The sequence below is a fragment of the Juglans microcarpa x Juglans regia genome, chromosome 8D, assembly GCF_004785595.1.
Source record: "Juglans microcarpa x Juglans regia isolate MS1-56 chromosome 8D, Jm3101_v1.0, whole genome shotgun sequence".
Taxonomy (NCBI): Eukaryota; Viridiplantae; Streptophyta; class Magnoliopsida; order Fagales; family Juglandaceae; genus Juglans; species Juglans microcarpa x Juglans regia.
In genome coordinates, this window is record NC_054608.1 from 15,330,298 (window position 1) to 15,347,021 (window position 16,724).

Here is a 16,724-nt window from a genome sequence, read left to right on the forward strand (position 1 = left end):
CAAGAATTTTTCCAAAGCCTATTCACCTCCTCGGGTCCAACTGGTATTGATGAGTGCGTTTCAATCCTACCTAGGAAATTGACAGAAGAAATGAATCATAACCTCTCCTGCCCTTTCAAAGAAATTGAAGTCAAAGAGACTATTTTTAGCATGAATCCATTAGGGTCACTGGGCTCAGATGGCTTTCCTGCTATTTTTTATCAAGATCACTGGACAACAATGGGTAATAGAGTCACTCAGGCAGTTCTTGATGTTCTAAATGGAGGCAGGTGGACAAATGCTATGAATGAAACCTACATTGATTTGATCCCCATGAAACATTCACCATCACAAGTCACTGATTTCAGACCAATAAGTCTCTGCAATGTTTTTTATAAAATCATTGCCAAGACTTTGGCCAACAGACTGAAAAGTGTATTGAAAGAGCTCACCTCTCCCACACAAACAGTTTTTGTGCCTGGCAAGTTAATAATAGACAACATAGCAGTGACCTTTGAATCTCTCCACACTATGAGGGCAAGATTAAAGGATAAGGAAGGCTTCATGGCCCTCAAACTCGACATGAGTAAAGCATACGACAGAATAGAGTGGCCTTTTCTAAAATCTGTCTTGCAGAATTTTGGGTTTAAAAATCAATGGGTGGACTTAATTATGAATTGTGTTGGGACTGTTTCTTACTCCCTTCTCCTTAATGGTGTTCCTCAAGATTGTTTCCATCCAACTAGAGGGCTCAAGCAAGGGGATTCACTATCCCCTTACCTTTTCATCATGTGTACAGAGGTCCTTAGTTGCATGCTAAACAAGGCTGAGAAATCTGGGATTCTTACTGGTTTACCTATCAGAAGGAAGAAATTATAAATTAATCATTTATTCTTTGCAGATGACAACCTTCTATTCTGTAAAGCCAATTCCATTGAATGAAGTGTCCTTAGTTGCATGCTAAACAAGGCTAAGAAATTTGAGATTCCTACTGGTTTACCTATCAGAAGGGAGAAACTATCCATTAATCATTTATTCTTTACAAATGACAGCCTTCTATTCTGTAAAGCCAATTCCATTGAATGAAGTAGACTCTACCACCTACTGGAAGCATATGAGCTAGCCTTGGGTCAGAGACTCAACAAGGAAAGAACATCAATATATTTCAACAAGAACACTATAGAGAAAACCAAAGAGATTCTCATTGGTATAGTTGGGATAAGAGGAACCAATTTTTATGAAAAATACCTAGGCCTACTAGCTTTAATTGGAAAATCTCAAGCCCACTCTTTTAAAAATATATTGGACAAGGTGCAGGCAAGGATAACAAACTGGAAGAACAAATTCCTCTCCCAAGCAGGTAAAGAGGTACTCATTAAAGCCATCATTCAGGCCATTCTAGCGTGCAACATGGGGATATTCAAGCTTCCAAGGAAACTGGTACATGAACTAAACAAAATGGTGAGGAATTTCTGGTGGGGACAGCAAACTCAGGAGAAGAAAATACACTAGGTCCACTGGAACTAGTTAAAGAGAGCTTAGTGTAAAGGAGGTCTTGGTCTAAGAGATTTTGAAAACTTCAATCAAGCCCTCCTAGTAAAACAAGGTTGGAGGATAATCTCTAATCCTAAATCTTTGGTAGCTCAGGTGCTAAAAGAAAAATATTTTCATAAAAGAGATTTCCTAACTGCCACACTAGGCCAAAATTCATCTTTCCTCTGGCAAAGTTTTCTGGCAACTAGACCCTTGCTTAACGAGGGTTTGATATGGAGAATAGGGAATGGGGAAACAACTAGCATATGGAAGGAAAAATGGCTTTCCTGGCAGAACGCTTTCAAGGTCCAAAGCTCTATCAGATTCATACATGCAGACACCAAAGTCTCACTTCTTATTGACAAGCCAACAAACAAATGGAAAGAAGACCTGATCTCCATCTTATTCACGAAAGAGGAAGCTGACTTGATCAAAGCAATACCACTAAGCCCGTATCCCAGCCTAGACAAATTACAATGGATATGCACTACCACAGGCCAGTTTAGTGTCAAAAGTGCCTGTCACCTACTTACAGAGTTAGATAATCAAAAGCCAGGTCAATCTTCAACTCTCCAAACATCACACCCTTGGACAAAACTATGGAACATGAACATCCCTAATGTAGCCAAATCCTTCCTCCAGAGAGCCTACCTAAACTCCATACCTACCTGAGTAAATTTAATGGGAAGGAAAGTAATTGAAGATCCAACCCGCCCAATTTACAAGCAATAACCTGAAACTATTGAACACATCCTATGGGACTGCCCCTAGGCAAGAGACACTTGGGCTCAGAGTACTAGAAAATTGCAGAAAACAAGCCCTATTTTTCATAATTTTGCAAAGCTAGTGGATGGTTGTGTGGAAGGCCTGAAGCAAGAGGACTTGATGTTTTTTGCCATTACATTGTTGCTCATTTGGAAAAGGAGGAATGACTTAATTTTCAAGGGCCTATTTTCTCGTCCTACAAATATTAGCCAGCAATCAAGACAGCTCGTGGAGGAGCTACATCAGATTTCACAACAGAAGAGGGCTCAATCAACCACTGGCCATCAGCTAACCAAATGGAAAGCTCCACCCAAAGGCAACCTAAAATTGAATTGGGATGTATCTATAGACAAAATATCCTGCAAAGTAGGAGTTGGAGCAGTCATTAGAGATTGGCAAGGTCGAGTTCTGGCCACCCTCAGAATGAAGCATGACCTCTACCCTGACCCATTAATAGCAGAGGCTTTTGCTGCTCTACAAGCCTCCTTATTTTGCAAGTCCTCGAGCTGCAAAGACACCATCATGGAAGGTGATTCCTTGCAAGTTGTCACAAGCCTCAATTCACCAACTGACATAATCACTTATGCAGGCAAGCTAATAGCAGATACCAGGAAAACACTCGACTCCTTCACTCATTGGTCAACAATTAGAGCAAATAATTATGTTGCTCATGCCTTAAGCAAGGATGCTATATGCATAAGTAGTTATACCACTTCTTTTGATTCAGTACCAATTTGTATTTAGACTCTTGTTTAAGTTCTATTAATACAGGCCACGGAAATTTCAAAAAAAAAAAAAACAAAGACATGACATTTGTTCAAATGTTCTGGGACAGATTAATATAAAGACAATTAAAGAAAAATACGTTCTAGGATTGTGGTGGTGGCATAGAGCTTTGGGACATCATTGATTGCCACTGTTCGAACAATTTTTGGGATTGAATCTCCAACTTCTTCTGCATGTTTTCTTTTAATCTCGCATCTAAAATAGCTATTTGATCTAATCGAGTCAGCAAATCTTTTTCTTTGGACCTTAAATGTTCTATCTCAAGCCTTACTTCTTCTAATTCTTGAGCTTTTTCATTCAATCTGACTTGAGAAGATGATGATGATGTTGAGGATGGCTTAGATGGATCCGCAACAATTTCCTTAAGTGATATCATCTTGTTCTACAAAAAAAAAAAATTAAAGTTAGTATAAGTAACAAAAATATTATTAGACAATTGAATTAAAAAAAAGTTAAAAACTTACATAATTTGTTTCTGCTTGGGGACTTGTCCAAACACCATCACGATTTTTATGTGCTTTAGCATACAATTGGGTCAGATTATAGGTAGTAAGACTTTCTTCTTGTTGCAAGAGGGAAATCTATATTAGAATTTAAATCAGAAAAGTATATATGTTAATATTTAAAGGAGACTAGTATAAAGTTACTATTTTTTTTTAGATAAACAATGAAAATATTGATAACTCGCATGATGGTGTATCATTAAATTTGATCTATTTGATTTATTCACAGTACTCCATTACTAAAGAAAAAGGAAAAAATATTATGTCTATATGTTTAATACATCTATTATATAGTATAAAAAAAATAGCTGCGAAATTACCTGATAAGCAGGATCTTCAAACATATCACAAACATTATCCCATTCATTTGGTGGCATTGTTTGGAATGGATTTTGATGTGCCTCACATCGACCTTTATACCTCCAGAATGCATTGGACATCAACTTCTCAACCATTAGTCGATCCTCTCGCTAGCCAAAATTAAGTTCAAATTCGTCCTTTAAAAAATTATAAATAATTAAATACAAACTAATTCAAAATTAACATGTTATACTTAATTTTTTTGCTAAGTAGCTTATTACCAGATAACGATTTTTGATGTGGTCTTTCACATCTTGGAAAACTTTAGCCCAGGAGGATGTAACTATCAGTGTATATGTGCGAGTAAGGGTACCAACATAACAAGCAAGCCAAGTTGCCGAATCGTTAGAGCTACCGGTGTGATCATCAGGAATATCAACTTTAATTTTACGTGCTTTCCTTACTTTCTCTATGTAGACACCCTTTGTAGTGCCTCAACCTTAGCGCTGGCTCACGACAGCTATATATACAGTAATTAAAGCACATATTTTAATTAAATGATTTTATCTTGAAAATGTATATTACTTAAATTGAGCATTAAATGCGGTATTTATTGTCAGTAAAATACCTTGTCCTGGGTCTTGTGATGTTGGCCCACCATTCATGTCCAGTGAACCAATTGGGGAGTCGCTAATGGATGGAGATGGCATACGAGTTGCGCTTATCGGATGTTCATCTTTACTCATGACACACTGGACATGAATCAAATTCTGCATATTACTGCCAGAAGAGAATATAATCATACTTACATGCGTGAATGATATTATAATCAAATCTTGGCTCTTGCTTCAATTGCTTCGCTTCATAAAAGTTACGAGGTACTACGTTATCCTGTGAAAGAGCCTCTTTAGATAATTCGAGTAATATGTCGATGACTTTTGCAGAAATACAACATATAGACTTAATATGGAGCAACATCACTGTAAAAGACAATCTGCTATGACAGATACACCCCTCGTACAGTTCTTATTGTGCATCCTCCCACAGTCTTCTAAAGTTTTCATTTCTCTCAAATGATTGTGTAGATTTTCATTCTCCATCCCTCACCCCAAACATTCATGCACCAAGATCGCCTAACATCTCCGTCATATCCTCTCCATTATCATCACTATCATCAGAAACATCCACATTTATGTCATCTATGTTGATATCATTACCTTCCTTCATTTGATTGGACTGACTGCCAAATCTAACTCATTTAAGAAATGGTTCGCCATGTAAGATCCAAAGTGAGAATTTAGGATCGATTTCATTTACATATAAATGCTCCTCCACTTCCACCAAGTTATAAGAACTACGGTTTTTACACTTCTTGCACGGACATCTTATAAATCCTCAACTGTCAACATTCCCACATGCAAATTTTATAAAAAACTTCACCCATTGTACATACTCCTTATAGTCTCGAGCAAATCTATCTCTCAACAACATTCAACTCTTATCCATTGTATTTCTGTTACTCGTTGACTGTGTCTCAAAAAAACCTAATTCATGGATAAACATTATCAAGGGTCTTTTCATATTTACTACTTCTATTTTGATAAAGTAGTTGGTCTTATCCCATTCGAGAGACTATCATCTATATCACATATATACTCAATCCAAAACTCTCATATTAGTCGAAATTTTAGTAGCATTTTCCTTCAATTATGCTAGTCGCGAAAAGTCATCGACCATATTCATGGGCTGAGCAACTTACAAATCACACGCTCGAAAAATGTAAGGAAATACTAAACCAAAATTTTTAAAACTAACACAAAAATTTAGACTGAATATATCTGTCATATAGATGATAGAATTCCAAACTGTCTATTTTGGACAACTCAAAAGTTGTACCCAAACATTATTTATGAGAATGTTTGGCCACAACTCTCGAACAGGGCTAAGGTTCACTCACCTATGAAAAGAATACTAAGCCACTATTATATATTGTAATGTCAGTCTTTGTGGTGGGACCTTTTATAAAATGATTTTGGAAAGGACAATAGGAATTACCATTTGTTTTAAAACTTTTTATTTTCATACCCAGGGTGCAAAACTCTACGTTATAAAATAAAATGTAATTTGAGAATAAAAGAGGCTTACATTGGAAAACATCAATTTTAAAACTCTTATGCCAAGACTTCTGTGCTCTTCCCCTTGAGCCATGTCCGTCTTGACGTGTATTGCTCATTTAGTTCCTATGAAGGGAGGGGCACACATAAAAACTAAAATGAGTCAAATACTCAATAAGCATTACTTCATACAATTAAAATATACTAACATAGGTTTTCATTCATGCATTCATCACTCCATACATACTATACGTACATGAAACATGCATTCCTTTTGAAAATATCACTAGGCGGGGTTTTTCTTTAAAAATGAGTTTTCTTTTCGTAAAACATTTCTCTCGTTAGTGCCTTCATTTCTTAAAGGTTCAATGCATTCATATATTCTTTCTTATAACTTTCTTTGGCTGGTACACACTATTATGTCCCGTGTGTTGAGGCTAGCGATCTTCCTTTGGATCTAGATTCCACCCGTGGAGACGGGTTGGAAATCCTTTTTAGTCAGGAGACAGCACTGCGTGCACTACCAGTACTACTTACTCTACATTGCAATCTGCTCAGTCCTTTGGTACCATTTTCATTCATATGGCCATTACTTATTTTCATACATTGAAATGTTCATTTACTTTCAGTCCTTTCCTTTCATTTAGTCCATTCATTTTTAGTCCTTTTCATTTAACAGTTCATTCATGGAAGAACGTCATTTAAAAACATGAGATTAAACATCATCTTTCGTGGCATCCTTTAAAGCATCAGTTCATAAGGATACTTTAACATCGGTTCATAGGGACCTTTTAAAACACCATACTTTCTTCGCATCATTTAAATCATCATTAAACACAAAGCATATGCCTCAAAATTTATTTTCTTAAAATATACATACAATAGATACTGCATATAGTCATTCATTCACATGCATACAATTAATACTTTAGTTGCATACAAAGGGGCTGCTAAGAAGGGTCATACTTAAGTATACCTTTAAACACTAAGCACACTTTTCATAAAACATTATTTCCTTTCATTTCATAAAACATTGTAAAGAGAAACATTTATTTTTCTTCATTTTCATATCGTTTGAAAAACTCTACCTTCATGCATCTTAACTCACACTAAATCCTCATCCATACACGCCATACGGCTTTAAGCCAACTCTGAGGTTTAAGCACCGTGTAACCATGCTTAAGACAGATTATCCATTACATATGGTGAATCCGTTTGTTACATGTATCTAACTCGATTACACACATGCGTTACTCCTTTATTACCTAAAATCAACATATAATCTGTTAATCACTTGCTTGTATGGACAAACGCCATACTTCGATACCAACCTTCTTTTAACCAGGCTAGCATAATTCTTCATGCTACTTGTCCCTTTTGACAGTTTATCCCAACTCTTAACACAATAAGACTCCATTCATAACTACACCTCACTTCACGTCATAGCTCGAGACTACTCCCAAGCTACACCGTGACCTTGTTATGTCACCTAACATCCCGCTGCATCACTCTTACGCTAACTCCTCACTCATCACAAGCACGACTTCTTGCTTAACCATGTCACTTTGTAACCTTCCCCCGTTATGCTTCCGCTGCGCCACTCTTACACTTGTTCTTTCACTTCACACATACTCCCAGCCATAAGTTAACTATACGGTCACACCTATCACCTCAGACTATATAGGCCACATAACAACTACTTCGGACACTCTTCCATAGTTCTCGACACTACCCATCAAGCTCTACGCCCATAAACTACACAACCATCCTTATCTTCTCGACACGTCACACGGTGTATCGCTTCACCTCATGGAGTACACTCCACGTGTACTCCCTTCACACACATTATGCCACATCACCACTATGACATACACGCCATATGGTGCATCACTCCATTTCATAGAGTACACTCCACGTGTACTCCCTTCACACACTACGCCACACAGAGTATACTCCACGTGTACTCTTCTCATTCCACACAATGCCACATCACCATTACATTGCATACTCCACAACCACACTTTCCAGCACAATCCACAACATTACACAGCACAGTTGCCAACTATGCCCAACACTCCACATACACAGCACATCATCGCATTACACAACGAACTCTACAATTACTAACAGCATAGTCCACAACCTAACCAACCAATTAACATATAACATAAATAATGAGGGAAAGAGGGTTATGCCATCGTCGGGGTTAACCTGTGCGTTGCTCACTGTTCGATATGGCCAGTGGTGTTGGAAGCCACTAGTTTGGGAGGTAGCAGTCACCACCGTGACCTCACAACGGGACTATCTCAGGGACCGGATCTAGGATTCTAGTGGGTAGATTTGGGCTATGAGAGGGTGGCCGACATGGTGGGGGTTCGTGGGTGGCAGCTAACACCGCGTATGGTGGCGGTTAGCCACATATAGTGGTTGTTTTGGCCACTGGAGGTGGCTAGAGGTACGGGTCTAGAAGTGGTTGAGCATGGAGGGGCTTGGGAGGACCTTGGTGAGGTGGTGGTGGCTTTGGTGTGGTGCCACAGTGGTTGGAGGCGGCAGATTTGGCTTGAGGTGAAGGATCGGCCCGTGAGAGAATGAGAGAGCGTAAGGGAGCTAGGTGGCTCGACTAGGCATAGAGGTGGCTAGGGGAGGTCACCGGTGAGGGACGAGGCTTTTGGTGGTAGTGCGGTGGCCGTGGGAGCGGCTGACGGCGACGCTAGGGGGGAGAAACCTTTGGGTTTCTTGCATGGCCTAGGGAGGAGCTACTGCGGCTGGGTCAAGGTGAGGAGGAAAATGGGACGTGCAGCGTAAGCTGAAGGGAGAGGAGAGAGAGACACAGAGAGAGAGAGAGAGAGGGGGGAAAGTGAGGGAGAAAGAAAGGGGGCATGGGTTTTAATCATAATCCTTTAACTCGTGGGTCTTCAAAATGATCTAACGATGGGATTTAAATAATGATTTGAAAATGTGTAAACATTAATTTAACTAAAAGCATTGAGAGGAATTAAGATATAATATTATTTAAACTAAACTTTAGTTTATAAAATAATATTCATTCATCATTAATAAAATGATAAAGTCTTGTTTAATATCTTTAAGAGAATAAAACCATCTAATTAATTAGAATTTTCAACATAATTTAAATCCCATAATATTTTAAATAACAGAAATCATTTAAATAAAATAATTTTCTACACATTTAAAATATTATAATTGTTTTACTTAAAATCAGCCTTAGTCAAATAATACTAGGACATCCCATTTAAAATACTAGTGGCTTTAAAATACTGAGTTAGCTTCAGAAATCACTTGGCATCTTTAAAACATGCCATCGAGATTCGGCACACATAATGAGACTCGCAGTCGTTAGAGGATTGTTACATCCTCCCCTCCTTGTAGTAAGTTTCATCCTCGGAATTTACTTAGATCCGAAAGAAGGACTGGGGTGTTACATATGTATTATCATATATATTAGTAATATATACTATCATATATATAGTATCATATATATTATAGTATAGTATAATAAAGTATAGAGGAATTTGTAAGATCATATATATTAGTAATCTATACTCTCATATATATAGTAATATATACTATCATGTATATATTATCATATATATTATAGTATAGTAAAGTATAAATGAATTATTACACATTAGTATTACAAGTCAAATTACAATGTTATTATATTATAGTATTACATGCTATTAACTCAATATAATATTTTATTTTAATTTATAACTTATAAGTTATACCTATAGTATTTAATAAGCAATTAGTATTATAGACTTATACTATAGTATTTAATTACATGTTGTTCTACTAAAGTATTACATATTATCATATTTAGTTTCTAACTTAATTATATACTAGACTTAGTATTCTATGTTTAATTTTATTATACTGGTGATTATACATTAGTATACATGTTATTATACAATAGTTATTATATATTAGTATTACGTGTTGTTATATATTGGATTATTGGTTATTGTACATTACTATTATATATTACAAGCCTGTAACCCGCGCAATGCACGGACCATAAATAATAATTTATGACATAATTCCTCTCTTTAAATTGAATGTGGAAGAAAGAAAATGCAAGAAAAAATACCTTCAAAACCATCGCGTGGGGAGGTTAAATACACTGAAAATTACTGAAAATTTTTGTAAATTTCAAAACCTTGGTATTTTCTAAGTACTTGCTTTCAAATTTGCATCCACAACAAAAAATTTAACTCAAATCGTATATTAAAATAAAAAGACAAAAACATTGAATCCTAAACAATATGAGTAATACTACATGAACCAAAATTTTGTTTTAAATTAGTGTCTCGAAAAGTACATTTCATCTTTTTATTCTTTTTTTCTTTTTTTTACGTATTTTTTAATCATCATAAACATTTTTAAAAAAAATAAAAAATTCATAATATCATTAAAAAAACACTTCTTTAACCATTAAATAAAAAAAAAAAAAAAAAAGAGTTTCGGGACACATTTTCATAACACCAATATATACATTTAGTTCTCTTTGACATAGAACAAATCAAGAATGGAATACTTAAAATAATATAAAGATTGTAAATAATAGACATATACTCCTCCGGAACCCTCTTCTTCCGAAATCCCGATCAAAAATTAGGTATCGGAGGGAGTTCAACTCAGTAACGGAACGAAAACACCCTCGAAGAACCGTACGGCACGAAAAATATAAGATCTAACCAAATAAAAATCTGAAAAAAGCCAAACATACCAAAGTTACGGCGCTTTGGAATGAGAACGAAATTGTAGAATTCTAGGCTAGAAACGAAAGCGAAAGAGAGAAAATGATAGATGGAAATTTTATTTTTCTAATCTTAGGAAGCGTGGCGAAGAAATAGAGAACTGCTATATTGACTGAAAAAATATTTTGAATAAATTATTTTATTTTTTTATTTTTTTTAAATATTTTTTAATTATCATAAACATTTTAAAACAAATAAAAAATTTATAATATTATTAAAAAATACTTTTCTTAATCATTAAATAAATAAAAAAATATCATTCAGGACTCAAATTCAAAACACATTTTCAAAATAAAAAGTATTTATCGGAGAAATATATCTATGAGTTTCGTAATTGCCATAGCCTTTGAAGTTTTGTTGTGTAGCCTTGGAAAGTGTGCCTAGCCTTGGGAATATATGGTTTCGGGATTTGAAAATATAAGGACGTGGCTAGCGTATATAGGCTTGGGAGTTTGCGAATGGCGTGGCTAACGTTGAAAAATTGGTAATATAGCTTGTAAAGCTCACAGCCAAGCGTCACGTCTTTTTCTTTTTGAAAAATTGGTTTCGGGATTTGACGGTTTTTCTTTTTGAAAGTATGGGATTTGACGGTTGCGTTGGAGAGTTATACGATTATTTTAAACTAAGTCCGATCTATCTGGTATGAATGACACGTGAGATACTTCAAACTCAATTTTTATATAATTAAATAGATTATACTTTAATTATTATGCACTACTATTATATATTAATATTACATATTTATTATTTTTTAACTATTATAAATTTCATTTAAAACAGATTATATTATCATAAATATTATAGTATAGTACAGTATATTATTTTTAATTCATAATATTTTAAGATTTATTAAATATATTTTTTAATTCAAAAGTCATAACCTTCTATTCATAATGTTCAAAATGTATTGTGAATGTCATTTTATAACTGTCTTTTTCAGTAATTTGAATTTGTTAAAATCTACTTTTTATGTCAAATTTTAAAAATATCGTAGCGTTATATAATCGGGATAATAAATTTTTTTTATTAGGAATTGAGTATCTAATCTATTGTAATACATTATTCAAAAATTTATAATTGATGACTAGACGAGGAACTCCTCTTTCTAATTTTGCCTATTTTTTAACATAAAATGCAACACAATTCTATAGTGATTTACTTTTCTAAATTAATCATTTTTTTAATAAATCATTAATATATTTTTTTTTTACAGAATTCTAATAATTCATTATTCATTTGAATTGGTCTAGTTTTAGTTGGAATCTTTTTATCAAAAAATTCTTTTTCATAGGATAATTCAACTATATATTCTTTTCTATTCCAAAAAGCATTGGGTAAGTTTGAGCATACTTGGTAATAATGTAGGTTGCTGTAATGGAGATAATCTAGTGAGATGTTGTGCTTCTTTTTCATCGTCACTGTCTGAAATTTGTGACATTGTTTCGGCTAATTTTTTCAAATCCTTCTTGTTGGTAATGGATGCTAATTGTGCTTAAAATCTACTCCGTTGGACTAGAACTTCTGGAGTTTTGGAAACTTTTGAAAATATCTTTAAGACATGATCATAATTGTATTTCATAATCTCACATATGGTGATATAATAAGTAATATTAATAGAACTGGATTAATTATGTGCAACGATTTAAGATTAAAAAAGTAAATGAAGAAAGAAAAGAATTAGGTACCTTTTGTGAACAGTTTGGTTATATCCCATTATTAACCCATTCAAGAAAACACAAAAAAGAAAAAAGAGTTTATAAGAATTATTCTAACAAAAAACGAAGATACAAAAGACCCTATAAAAAGATAAAAGATAAACAAACACATAATAAACCACTAAAAAGTCCTAGAAAGACTAATAAAAAGAAAAAAACAAATTGTAAAATCAAAAACAGATTAATAAACTAGATATATCTGAAGCATTAAAGCACAAATTATTAAATATTTTTATAATACATTCAAGTGAAGGGGAAGATAGTTCTTCAGAAGAAGAAGAAATCTATTAATTAAAATAATCAAGTTTTTCAGAGCAATCTTCTGATAGTGAATCCGAAGAAGATGAAGTACAGATTTTCAATTGTCTAGATAAGGATAATTGTATTTGTAATAAAACCATTAATGTACTTTCAAAACAAGAAGATATTATATTAAAATTAGTAGACAAAATTAATAACCCTCAAGAAAGAAAATATTACTTAGAAAAGTTAAAAGATATTTTTAATAATCAAAATAATTCAGTAACGTTATTCTCAACACCTTACAATTTTTCAGAAATAATAGGAAGATTTAAAACCGAGAAACAGAAAATTACGATACAAGATATATAACAAGAAATCAATGAGATAAAACAAGAGATTAGAAATTTGAAAACATTCAATCTTAAATTAGAAGTTTCAAATGAACAATTATTACAATAAATTATATTATTAAAAATAGTGAAAAATGAAAATAATTTTCATGATAAAGAACATAATAAAGAACAAGGAGACTGTTCAACATTAGTTATAAAAGATGAAACAGAAAATTTCATTAATATTCTCGATAAGATAAATTTTCAAAAATGGTATGCTGAAGTAACAATTTCAATTAATCAAGAATTTTCTTTTACTACAATTGCCCTATTAGATACAAGAGCAGATTGTATTAATATTCGCTTCATCTATTGAACAACATTGGAAACATTTAAATATTTTTATCCAAATCATTAAACAAAATGGGTTAGTCGTTTCATCACAAAAATAAAGTTATTTCAAGATAAAATTAAATTTTTTGGACATGAAATCTATTAGGGAACTATTACAACAATTAGTAGAGCAATAGAATTTGCTGATAAATTTTCAGATGAAATAAAAGATAAGAATCAACTACAAAGATTTTTAGGAGTCTCAACTATGTTGCAAATTTTTATCAATCTCTTAAGCTATTATGTAAACCATTATTTAAAAGATTAAAAAAGAATCCACTTCCTTAGACAGAAAAACATACCAATATTATAAAACAAATTAAGGCTCATGTTAAGAAATTACCATGCTTAGGACTCTCATCTCCTTATACTTTTAAAATTGTTGAAACAGATACCTCTGATATTGAATATGGAGGAATTATGAAACAAAAATTATCAACAGATTGTTCGATTCCATTTAGGATGTTGGAATCCTACCCAAAAGAATTATAATAGTATTAAAAAAGAGATTTTAGCTATTGTATTATGTATTTTTAAATTTCAATATGATTTGTTGAATCAAAAGTTTTTACTTAGAATAGATTGTAAATTAGCACGGAAGTTTTGATTAAAAATGTAAAAAACCTGGCAGCTAAACAAATATTTGCTAAATGACAACCTATATTAAGTATTTTTTATTTTGATATTGAATATATTAAAGGAGAATCTAATTCTCTTCTTGATTTTCTATCTTGAGAATTCTTACAGGAAAAATCATATTAACCTCAAAGTCAAAAGTAAAGTCCAAATCTTCCTACACACGACAACCATCTCCTCCCTATCTTTCACCTTACCCTTCTGCAATTCCAAGACCATATACGGTATTGGGGTCATTACCACAAAACATTAGACCATCTTACAATTCATTTTCACCATTAGCCTCTCCAAAATTACCAACCTACTCCAAACCTATTTCCCCTTCTCCCTCTTCCCCTTCCCAAATTATTAATCCTCCATTTTTATCTTAGCATTTTTCATCTCCTATTATCATCAAATCTCATTGGCACTCAGTCTTCCTTATCGAATCTGAAATTCAATACATGTCTGATCCTCAAAAATTACTTGATGCCTTTCTTTTTCCAGACTGGCATTATGTTCTGCAAAATATTAGGAAAACTCAAAATTTTTATGAATTCATATTAGTAGACACCGACTCAATTATTCTCTCTGAAATTTCTTGTTTTCTTCAAACTCAACCTTCTCCACCTGCATTTTCAATTATTATTTTTCATAAAGTTACCATTAAGTAGGTTCTCACTTTGGAACAATGGGGAAAAAAATTCCTATTTAACAAGAAAGTTCTCTCATCCTTATGATCTATCTTATTATGATTATTACGATTACCAGAAAGTATGGACAAAAATGTTCCTAAAATAAAATAAAAATTTGAGTCATTCGTGGTTTCTTCATTTTGACAAATTACAAGAAATCAACACACTCCCAAAATGGTTCTCACTATGGTGGGAATATTATGGACCCGAATCTCTACTATTTCCTTTTCCCTTCCAGGAGAGTCTCCAAATTTTTACTTCACAAAATGACAGTCCACAAGCATTAAACCATTGTTAACCACTTATGCTCTTCTTTCTCAAAACAAAATTAAATTGGATTATAAAATGGGAATATGTCATCAAATCTCATCTCTCTCTCAAAACCATTATGTTTCTAGCCCGCCAAATTTCAATCAAATGGTGGAAAAAATACAATTATGATCATGTCTTAAAGATGTTTTCAAAAGTTACCAAAATTCCAGAAGTTCTAGTCCAACGGAGTAGATTTCAAGCATAATTAGCATCTACTACCAACAAGAAGGATTTGAAAAAATTAGCCGAACCAATGTCACAAGTTTCAGACAGTGACAACGAAGAAGAAGCACAATATCTCGCCAAATTATCTCCATTACGGCAACCTGCATTATCACCAGCCCATCAAGCCTCTCCTTCTCAACAGGCCTCTCATTCTCAGGGTAACCAAGCCGTCTCTCCTTTTCAAGAATATTCACTCTACTATCCAGTACATCTGATGGATTCCCAAGACTTGTTTGAACTGGAATTAACAAATTATGACCCTCAGATTATATGATTTCAGAAGATTACTACTTTTTCAATTAGTCAACATGACAGATGGAAGTTGTCAGGAATATTTTTTCCCCAGAAGATTATTATTCATGTCAGATTATTGTCCAGAAAAACAACAAATGACTTTGTACATCTTAGTTTATGTGTCCTGTGTTAGTTTGTTTTTAGTGACGACTGATACTGTTTTTGTTTTTAGTGTCGGCAGGTACTGTTCATGTATTATTAGAATCACTATTTTGTACTATTCTAGTGTCTATATAAAGGACTTCGTGAAGGAAGAAGGGCATTCAGAATTCCTCATCTGAAACATCTTCCTCTCTCGCCCAAACCTCTCCACTTCAGTCATCTTCACTTTGAAAATCTTCCTCCCTTCAGTTCCAACTCTTTTGAGAATTAGTCTCATTGTAAGTATTATGTTTTGGGATCTGTGTGTCAAGATTCTGGGATCTAGTATCAAAAGATCTGGTGTCAAAATTTTGAGATTTATTTCGAGAGATTGATGTAAGAACAGATCTAGGTGTATGATAACTGGAGAGTGCTGGAGAAGAATAATGTGAAAAAGATCTTCTAAAAGGTTGAAAAGCTATTTGGACTCTCCCGTCCGCTTTTTGATCTATATATTCAAGATTATCCTTAGAATTATTTTCTATCTTAGGTATTGGGGTAATATTCTCTAATTGCCATTCATTAGGAAGTGTAACTTGATTCCAATTGATTTGTTTAGGGATTTGTATACTAGAATTTTGTGTACTAGATTGTAACAATAATGTATATCCTTTTGGACTGGTAATAAGAGTTTGTGGTTCTAATGTTATTTTTATTAATTTGTAATGAATCTTATAGACTACTGTTAAAGGATGTGACCCTTTCATCATTTGATAACCATTTGTCTTAATATTTAATGCTAAAGTGTGTAAAATATTACCATCGAATAATGATAGAGAATAATTTGGATAACAATTAAAATAGACTGGTCATTCGAACAGGCTGGATTCTACCATTCCAAGTAATGAATCATGAAAGTTATAATGTCTTCCGTCTCTTAACCAGAGTAATACTCAGGTGTTTAATCCATTTCTAGTGAATGGCTTTATAGCTACTTGTACTAGTCCAATATGAATGAAAGAATAATTTTATTTTTTGTGACGATTAATAGCTTCTTT